Source organism: Penaeus vannamei, chromosome 36, assembly GCF_042767895.1.
Source record: "Penaeus vannamei isolate JL-2024 chromosome 36, ASM4276789v1, whole genome shotgun sequence".
Taxonomy (NCBI): domain Eukaryota; kingdom Metazoa; phylum Arthropoda; class Malacostraca; order Decapoda; family Penaeidae; genus Penaeus; species Penaeus vannamei.
In genome coordinates this window covers 22,470,451-22,480,450 of record NC_091584.1, presented here as the reverse complement: position 1 = coordinate 22,480,450, position 10,000 = coordinate 22,470,451, and the positions used below count along the sequence as shown (strand labels likewise).

The window sequence follows — 10,000 nt, the reverse complement described above, 5'->3', positions numbered from 1 at the left end:
TTTCTCTCATCTCCCCTTTCCTCCTCTTCCCAATTCTCTTTTTCCTTTTCCCATTTGCTTATTCTCTCCTTCCCCCCCATTTCGATATCCTTCTTCTCCTTCTTTCTTCTAACTTCCTCATTCTACCTCTCTCCCTACCTCCTTCCCTCTCTCTCTCCACCTTCCTCTTTTTCTTTCCCTCTCCCTCTCTCTCCCTGTCCTCCTCCATCTCCCTCTTTCCTTCCCTTCATCCACTCCTTCTTTCATCTCCTTCGTTTTCCTTCCTTCTCTCACTTCCCCCTTCTCATTCAACCTTCACTTCGTGCTCTTTCCTTGTCCATTTCTCCCTTTATCTCCCTCCTACTTTATCTTTCCTATTCCTCTCTCCCTATCCCTCTCCTCCCTTTCTTATGACTCACCCCTTCTTCCCCAATCCTCTCTCACTTCGGCCTCCTTCTCTAATTTCACTTTCATTTATCTCCCTCTCTCCCTATCACCCTTTCCACTCTTTCCACTCTTTCCATCCTTCCACCTTCTCCCACCTCCCTCTCCTTTCCCCCTCCCACCTCCTTATTCCTCCCTCCCCTCCTTCCCTCCCTCTCTACTTTCCCTCCCTCGCTTCCTTTCCGCCCCCACCCTACATATCATTCTTCTAAACCCCTCCCTTCTTGCCCCTCCTTCCCTCTCCCCATTCTCCTTCCCTTCCCGTCCCCTCTATTTTCCCTACCTCCCTCCCTTTCTCCCTCCCCCTCCATCCACTCTCCATATCACCCTCCAACCCTACCCTCCTCCCCTCTCTCTCCCCCTCCCCTACACTCCCCGTCCTTCCCCCACCCTCTCCCACCCTGCATATTATCCCCCTCCCCAACCCCTACATATCACCTTCCCTCCAACCCTACTCCTCCCTCTCTCTCCCCCTCCCCTACTCTCCCCATCCTCCCACCCCTGCATATTATCCCCCCTCCCCAACCCCTACATCACCTTCCCTCCAACCCTACCTCCCCTCTTCTCTCTCTCCCCCTCCCCTGCATATTCCCCCTCCCCCTCCCCTCTCTCTCCCCCTCCCCTACCCCCATCCTTCCCCCCTAATCCTACCACCGTCATTTCGCAGGTTCGGAAATACACAGAATTACGTCCTCTCGTCGAATGAGCTTTGCTGCTCCGATGCGTCCATTTTGTCGAGCTGAAATTGAAGTTTTTTTTTTTTTTTTTTTTTTTTTGATAAAATCACTTCCCACTTTTGGCTTTTCTCTCCCTCTATCTCTCTCTCTGTCTTTCTATCTCGATCTCTATCTCGATCTCTACCTCTCTGTTTGTCTGTCTCTGTTTCTTTCTTTTCTCTTTCTATCTGTCTCTGTCTCTCTCTCTCTTTTCTCTTTCTCTCCCTCCCTCTTCCCTCTCTCCCTTCCCTTTCCTCCCTCCCTCCCTCTCCCTCCCTCCCTCCCTCCCTCCCTCCCTCCCTCCCTCCTCCTCCCTCCCTCCCTCCCCGCTTCCCTCCCTCTCCCTCTCCCTCTCCCCCTCTCCCTCTCCCTCTCTCGTAGCATTGAACTTCCAATAAATTTTGGGACGGTTTCGGATCAGGAAAGCCTGGCCTGAATATGGGCTTTTCGAGACTCAATTCAAAATAACTTGTTAACTCCCGACGGGCTTTTGAATTCCTCTCGGGCTCTTGTCGGTCGGAACTCTGCGCTCATTATGCTCTGCATTGTGAATCATTTTTGTGTTTTTTTCTCTCTTTCTTTATCATCGTTTTCTTGTTTTTATTTTTTCTTGTCCTGTCGATTTACTGTTTTTTTTTTTCTTTATCATCGTTTTCTTGTTTTTATTTTTTCTTGTCCTGTCGATTTACTGTTTTTTTTTTTCTTTCTTTACTATCCTTTTTTTATTTCATCTTATCCTGTCGATTTACTGTTCTAGTTTTACATATCAACTTTAATATTATTATTTTTTTTCATGTTGCATTCTTAAAATTTTCTTTTCATCCTATTTATTCACTATGCAATCTGTTGCTTATATATCTATCATCTATTTTTTTCGTTGAATTTCATATCCTGGAGTAAATAATCAGGACAAAATCCCTTAACAAGAAAGTACAGTGAAAATAGTCTACGGGACAAAAACCCACATTTCATAACTCCGCAGACCAGGACTTTAATAATGATAATAAGTGATAAAGGTAAGTGATAATGACAATGATAATAAATGATAGTGACGATGATGATGATAATAAGTGATAGTGATAATGATAATGATAATTAGTGATATTGATAATATTAATAATAACAATATCATTATTATCATTGTTATCATTATTGTTATTGTTATCATTATCATTCTGTTATCGTCATTAGTGTTATCATTATAGTCACCATTATTAGTGTTGTTAATAACTTGCAATCACCACTATCCTTATCGTTATTATCATTATCATCATTATTGTCATTATTATTGTTCTTCCTATTATTATTACTATCATTATCATTTTATTACACTTATGGTCATTATCATCGTTATCATTGTTATTTCTATCATCATCATAGTTATCATCATTATCATTAACAGTATTATTAATAGCTGTAATGACGATAGTAGCAATAGTAATAGTAGTAATATTAGCAATAGTAGCAGTAATAGTAATAAAAGCAGTAGTAGTGGCAATGGTAGTAGTAGTAGTAGTAATAGTAGTACTAATTGTAGCAGTAGTAGTGGTAAAATTAATGATAATAATATTAGCAGCAATAGTATTAGTAGTAATATCTAGTACTAATATTAGTAGTAATAGTAATAGTAGTAATAGTAACGATAATAGCAGCAACAGCAATAGTATAAGTAGCAGCAACATTAACAGCAGTAGTATATAACCATAAAAGTAATACAACCATCGCTTTTTTTCGGAAAATGCTGTATCATCATTACTGTATCTGCAAAAAAAAAAAAAAAAAAATCCCCTATTGGTCCCACACGAAAAAAAAAGAAAAACAAAACTAATCACTTTCCTCTTTGCCAGAACAATTGCATTTTCCTTTTTTCCCGTATAACTAACACGAACATAAGGGAAAAAATGGGGGAATAAATAGGCCTATTAAATAACGCTCATTGTGATAGACGATTTTTTTTTCTCTCTAGAAAGTTTTCGCTCAGAAATTAATCGCATTTAAAAGTAGAACGCGCATAAGAAAGAGAAAGGGAAAGAGAAAGAGAGAGAGAGAGAGAGAGAGAGAGAGAGAGAGAGAGAGAGAGAGAGAGAGAGAGAGAGAGAGAGAGAGAGAGAGAGATAGAGAGAGAGAGAGAGAGAAAGAAAGAAAGAAAGAAAGAAAGAAAGAAAAAAAAGGAAAATAGAAACTAAATAACGTTCAGTGTCATAGACCATTTTTTTTTTTTTTTGCAAACAATTTTTGCTACAAGATTAATTGCCTTTGAAAGCAGAGCGCCCAATCCTTGCTGCATCGCCTGACTTTGCACGGCTGCCATTGCAAGCGGGTTTGGGACTCACTGCTTAGGATGGGCGATGCAATATGAATGGGGGAGATTTTGAGTGCTTGCTCTGATGGAGGCTGGTGTTATGGATATTAATTGGGGGGATGGGGGGAGGTTGGGGTGGGGGAAGGGGTTATGGTGGGGGTTGTGGTGGGGGGTTGTGGTGGAGGTTGTGGTTTTGGTGGTATTTGTAGTAGTTAGGACCGTGGTTGTGATGGTTGTGTTGTGGTAGTAGTTGTAGTGGTTATAGTGGTTGTGGTAGTAGTTGTAGTGGTTTTAGTGGTTGTGGTAGTTGTGGCGGGGATGGTTGGGGTTGGGCGGGTGGTTGCAGTGGTTATGGTGGTGGTATTTCTTATTTGTGTGGTAGTGGTTTAGGTTGTGGTGGTATGGTACCGGTGGTAGTGGCTGTGGCGATGGTGGTGGTTGTGGTAGTGACGGGTATGGCGGTGGTAATTTTGGTATTAAAGGTGATGATGATAATAATGTCGATAATAAAAATGACAGTAGGATGATGATTGTCATTGGAAGTGATAAAAGTAATGAACAAGAAAAAGAAGAAGAAAAAAACAGAGAATTGATGATGATAATAGAAGTAGTAGCAACAGCAGCAATAATAATAAAAACAATAATAATAATAATAAAAATATTAATAATAATAATAATAATAATAATAATAATAATAATAATAATAATGATAATAATAACAAAAACAATAATAATAATAATGATAATAATAACAACAATAATAACAACAACAACAATAATAATAATAATAATAATAATAATGATAATAATAATGATAATAATAATGATAATAATAATAATAATAACAACAATAATAATAGAAATAACAAGAACAAGAACAACAACCATACAACAACAAAAACAACGACAATTAACAAAAAAGCGACCTTTCTTGTCGCTTTCCGCGCGCAAGAAACATACATCTTTTGCAGACGTAAATCTACGACACGCATCGCTCACCCCAGACCTCATTCCCGAAAAGATGTTCATAATTCTTCGTTCACAACATCCGCTCGTATGTTAAGGGCTTTCTACTTCGCTCTCTTCCAGAACGGATGTTTACTTAAAACCTTAAAAATGTTCCTTAAAAGAAACATGGCCTAAATTTTCTATCCCGAGTGTTTTTTTTTTTTTTTTTTTTTACGTCCGTATATATCCTCCAAGGTGCGTTTCCGTTTTATTATTATTATTTTTCTTTCCCTGTTTTTATTTTCTTTTGATTTTTTCGAGGGGGATGGGGGGTTATATATTGTGTGAACTCATTTTGTAGATGGACTTTTGTTATTTTAAAAAATCTCGCCTTTTTTATCTTTTATAAAATTTTGACTTACTTATTATTATAGAAAAGCTTGATAGGCATTACTTTTTTTTTCTTTTTTACTTAGAATGTAAGGGAAGGATGGGGGTGAGGAACGACGTCGACGACGACGACGACGACGACGAAGAAGAAGAAGAAGAAGAAGAAGAAGAAGAAGAAGAAGAAGAAGAAGAAGAAGAAGAAGAAGAAGAAGAAGAAGAAGAAGAAGAAGAAGAAGAAGAAGAAGAAGAAGAAGAAGAAGAGGATGATGAGGAGTAGGAAGAGAAGGAGGACGACAGGAGGAACCGAAAGAAAGAAAGAAAAAAAGCCCCCCCTCAAAAAAAATAAATAAATAAATAAAAAAAAATAAATAAAATAAATAAAAAAATAAATAAAAATCATCGAGAAAAAAAGACAAATCCCCCACGCCGATGAACCGGACAGGCCGCGCGAGCGAAGGACCGACGGCGCCGAGAGTGAATCCTAAACCCGACATGAAGAGTCCGGTGAAGGAGAGCGCCGGGGCAGAGGGGGCGAGTCTCCGAACCCGATCTCATCTCGGATCTTTCCTTAGGAGGGGGAGGAAGGGGGAGGAGGAGAAGGAAGGGGGAGGATGGGGGAAAATAGGGGAGGATGGAGGGAGGGGGGAGGATAGGGGGAAGGGGGAGGAAGGTGGGGGAGGATGGGGGGATGGGGGAAGGGAGGAGGAAGGGGGAAGGAGGGGAGGAGGAAGGGGGATGGGTGAGGGAGGTGGGAAGAGGAAGGGGGGGTGGGTGCATAGGAAGGAGAAGGAGGGGGGAGAGGGGGAGGATGGGGGTGGGGTAGGAGGAGGAGGAGGAAGGGGGAATGGGAAGGGGGAGGGTGGAGGAGGGGGAAAGGAGGGGGAAGGGAGGAAGGAAGAGGGGAAGGAGGAGGAGGAGGAGGAAGGGGGGAAGGAAGAGGAAAGAGGAAGAAGGAGAAAGGAGGAAGAAGGAGAAAGGAGGGGGAAGGAGGAGGAGGAGGAAGGAGGGAAGGAGGGCGGGCGGCACTGATAGACGGGGAGGAGGCTCGTACTCTCTCGTTGTCGCTTTTGATTGGTTTATTCTTTTTTCTCTCTCTATGCTCTTTTTCCTCTCTGTTTCTTTCTTTCTTCCTCTGTTCTCTTCAATCCTCCTTTTCTTACTGTCTATATGTCTATCTACATTTATGTATCCCCCCCTCTGTCTCTCACACTTTCTCTCTCTCTCCCTCTCACTCACTCACTCTCTCTCTCTCTCTCTCTCCCTCTCTCTCCCTCTCCCTCTCTCTCCCTCTCCCTCTCTCTCCCTCTCTCTCCCTCTCCCTCTCCCTTCCTCTCCCTCTCTCTCCCTCTCTCCCTCTCCCTCCCTCCCCCCTCTCTCTTTCTCTTACCATCTGCTACCAGTTCTATATAAAGAGCTGCCTTTCACCATTTAATCATTTCCACTTATAACTCTATCAAGATACCTAATGAACTCCCAATTAATTTCTATATCTGTGTTTTAGTCTATATTTAGGCATCTGTTGCAGTGAGTGTATTTGTCTTTATCAGTTTCTTCCGAGAACTTTGTGTGAAGTCACTTTTCCCTTTTTACTTTGGTGTCTATATATCTTCTTGTTTGTCTGTCTCTAGAAAGCCATTTATATGTGTAACTGTCGACCTCAATCTTTCTCTTTTTTATCTTTTTTTTTCTTTAAATTTCTTTCTGTCTCTGTCTCTATCGCTTTGTCCAATTATATCTTCACATCTCTTCGTCTTAATCTCTGTCTGGCTGTGTGTTCCCCTTGTCTGTCTTTCTTCCATTGTCTGCCTTCGGCTCGTCTTTTATCTTGTCTCTCCCCTCCTCCCCTTCCCCTCTCACTCCTCCTCCTCCTCCTCCTCCTCCTCCTCTCCCCTATGACCCCTCTTTTTCCCTCCCGTTCTCTTTCTCCCTCCTTCTAGCCTTTCTTCCTCTTCCCTCTAGCCTCTCTCTTCCCCCTTTCCTCCCCTCCCTTGCTCTTTCTCCCTCCCTTTAGCCTCTTTTCCTCTCCCCTCTAGCCTCTCTCTCTTCCCTCTAGCCTCTCTCTTCCCCCTCTCCTCCCTCCCTCTGATCCGTCTCTTCCTCCCTCCCTCCTAGTTTCACCTTTATCTTCCCTTACCTCCTTCCCCTCCTACTCTACCTACTCCCCACCCCCTCCTACCTTCCTTTCTCTTTCTCTCCCTCTGATAATGATACACTCTCCCGTTCCCTTCTCCCTCCCTCCATCTCTTCATCCTCCTTCCCTCCCTTCCCCCTCCCTCCACAAACTCACCAATCAAACCCTCCTCTCCCTTCCCTCCACCCCCATCCCCTTTCCCTCTCTCCCTCCCTCCCTTATCACACTACCCACCCTCCTCCCTCCCTCCTCTCCTCTCCAACCCACCAACCAAACCCCTTCCTCTCCCCACACCCATCCCCTCTCCCTCTCTCACCCCCTCCCTCTTATCACTCCCTCACCCTCCTATCTCCCTGTCCTCTCCATCTCACCCTCCTATCTCCCATCCCCTTCCTCTCTCCCTCCTCTCCCTTCTCACACCACCCTACCTCCCCCTCTCCATCTTATCTCTCTCTCACCCTCCTATCCCTACCGCTCTCCCTACCCTCCCTCCCTCCCTATCCCTCCCTCCCTCCCACCCTACCCGACCTTCCCTCTCACCCTCCCCCCTCTCCCTCCCTCCCTCTCCCTCTCCCTCCCTCCCTCCACCCAATCCCCAATCCTCCTTTGACTTACGTATTGATTAGAAGGCAATTGAAGATCTGTCTTATTAATGGCTTCGATGCACTCCTGATTGCACGCGCCGGGGACTTGATCTTGCCTCCTTCTGTGACCTTCGACGTCGGGACAAAAGGATGGAGGAAGAGGGAGAATGGGGGAGAAGATTAAGAGAGGGGGGGTGAAAATGGGGAAGAGGGAGAATGGGAGAGAAGATTAAAAGAGGGATAAAGGGTGGAATAAAGTAGGAAGAAAATGGGGAAGAGAGATAAAAGAGGAATAAAAGTGGAAAAGAGGTGGGTGAAAATGGGGAAGAGAGAAAAGGATGGAGGAAGAGGGAGAATGGAGGAGAAGATTAAAAGAGGGATAAAGGTGGAAAAGAGGGGGTGAAATTGGGGAAGAGAAGAATGGGAGAGAAGATTAAAAGAGGGATAAAGTAGGAAGTAAATGGGGAAGAGAGAGAATGGGAGAGAAAATTAAAAGAGGGATAAAGGTGGAAAAGAGGGGGTGAAAATGGGGAAGAGGGAGAATAGGAGAGAAGAATAAATGAGGGATAAAGTAGGAAGAAAATGGGAAGAGACAAAAGGATGGAAGAAGAGGGAGAATGGGAGAGAAGATTAAAAGAGGAATAAAGGTGGAAAAGAGGAGGGTGAAAATGGGGAAGAGAGAGAATGGGAGAGAAGATTAAAGAGGGATAAAGTAGGTAGAAAATGGGGAAGAGAGAAAAGGATGGAGGAAGAGGGAGAATTGGAGAGAAGATTAAAAGAGGAATAAAGGTGGAAGAAAATGGGGAAGAGAGATAAGAGGAATAAAAGTGGAAGAGAGGTGGGTGAAAATAGGGAAGAGAGAAAGGGATGGAGGAAGAGGGAGAATGGGAGAGAAGAATAAAAGAGGGATAAAATTGGAAAGAGGTAGGTGAAAATGGGGAAGAGAGAGGATGGGAGAGAAGATTAAAAGAGGGATAAAGGTGGAAAAGAGGGGGGTGAAAATGGGGAAGGGGGAGAAGGGGGGAGAAGATTAAAAGAGGAATAGAGGGTGGAAAAGAGGGGGGGGTGAAAATGGGGAAGAGGGAGAATGAAAGAGAAGATTAAAAGAGGGATAAAAGTGGAAGAGAGGGGGTGAAAATGGGGAAGAGGGAGAATGGGAGAGAAGATTAAAAGATGGATAAAGTAGGAAGGAAATGGGGAAGAGGGAGAATGGGAGAGAAGATTAAAAGAGGGATAAAGGGTGGAAAAGAGGGGGGTGAAAATGGGGAAGAGGGAGAATGGGAGAGAAGATTAAAAGATGGATAAAGTAGGAAGGAAATGGGGAAGAGGGAGAATGGGAGAGAAGATTAAAAGAGGGATAAGGGCGGAATAAAGTAGGAAGAAAATGGGGAAGAGAGATAAAAGAGGAATAAAAGTGGAAGAGAGGTGGGTGAAAATGGGGAAGAGAGAAAAGGATGGAGGAAGAGGGAGGAAGGGAAGAATAGATGGATTGGAAGGAGAATAAAAAGAGAAATAAAGGTGGAAGAAAGGTGAAAGAAAATGGGGAAGAGAGAGAATGAGAGAGAAAAGGAAGGGAAGAATAGATGGAGGAAGCAAGAGAATGGGAGAGAAGAATAAAAGAGGAATAAAGATGGAAAAGAGATGGAAGAAAACGGGGAAGAGAAAGAATGGGAGAGAATGAGAGAGAAAAGGAAGGGAAGAATAAATGGACTGGAGTAAGAGAAGAATGAAAGAAGAGGAATAAAGGAGGAAAAGAGGTGGAAGAAAATGAGGAAGAGAGAGAATGGGAAAGGAAATGAAGGAAAGAATAAATAGATTGGAAGAAGAAGAGATAAAGACGAATATAGGAACTTAAAGAAAATAAGAATAAGAATAAAAGAACTGGAAGAAATGAAGAGAAGACGTCTAGACAAGTCTAGACAAAAGGATGGATGAAGAGACAGAGTAGGAGAAAAAAGGAAGAGAAGAATAGATAGACTGGAATAAGAGGAGGATAATAAAATGGGACCTTGAAAAAATCAAAAGAAGAATATAAGAATGGGAGAAAATGAAGGAAAGAAAGAATGGGAAAGAAATGGAAGGGAAGAAAAAATGGATTGGAAGAAGAATAAAACAAGAATAAAAGAGAAGAATAAAGGTAGAAAAGAACAAGAAGAAAGTTAAGAATAGAGATTAAGAAAGAAAAGAGTAGAAAGAATAGATGAAATGGAATAAAATAAAAGAAAATAGGAACTGGAAGAATAAGGAAGGGAAGAAGAATATAAGAACTGGGAGAAAATAATAATAAGAATTAATGTTCAGACAAACGGATGGAGCAAGAGAGAGAATGGAAAAAATAGAAAGGAAAGAATAGTTGGAAGAAAAAAGGGGAAGAAATATAGAAGAGAGAGAGAAAAGAATAGAAGGACTGTAATAAAAATGCGAAGAAGAGAAGTAGAAGTAAGTAAATGGGGAGAAGAAAAACAGAAAAAATGGTATATAATGTGAAGGAAAATACAAGACCTGA

The 10,000-nt window shown here is 42.5% G+C and overlaps 1 protein-coding gene across 1 annotated transcript in view; it reads right to left on the bottom strand.

The window, feature by feature from the left end:
• The window catches only part of LOC113829028 (uncharacterized), a 304,539-nt gene that overhangs the window by 113,275 nt on the left and 181,264 nt on the right, over positions 1–10,000 (bottom strand). The window lies entirely within an intron of this gene.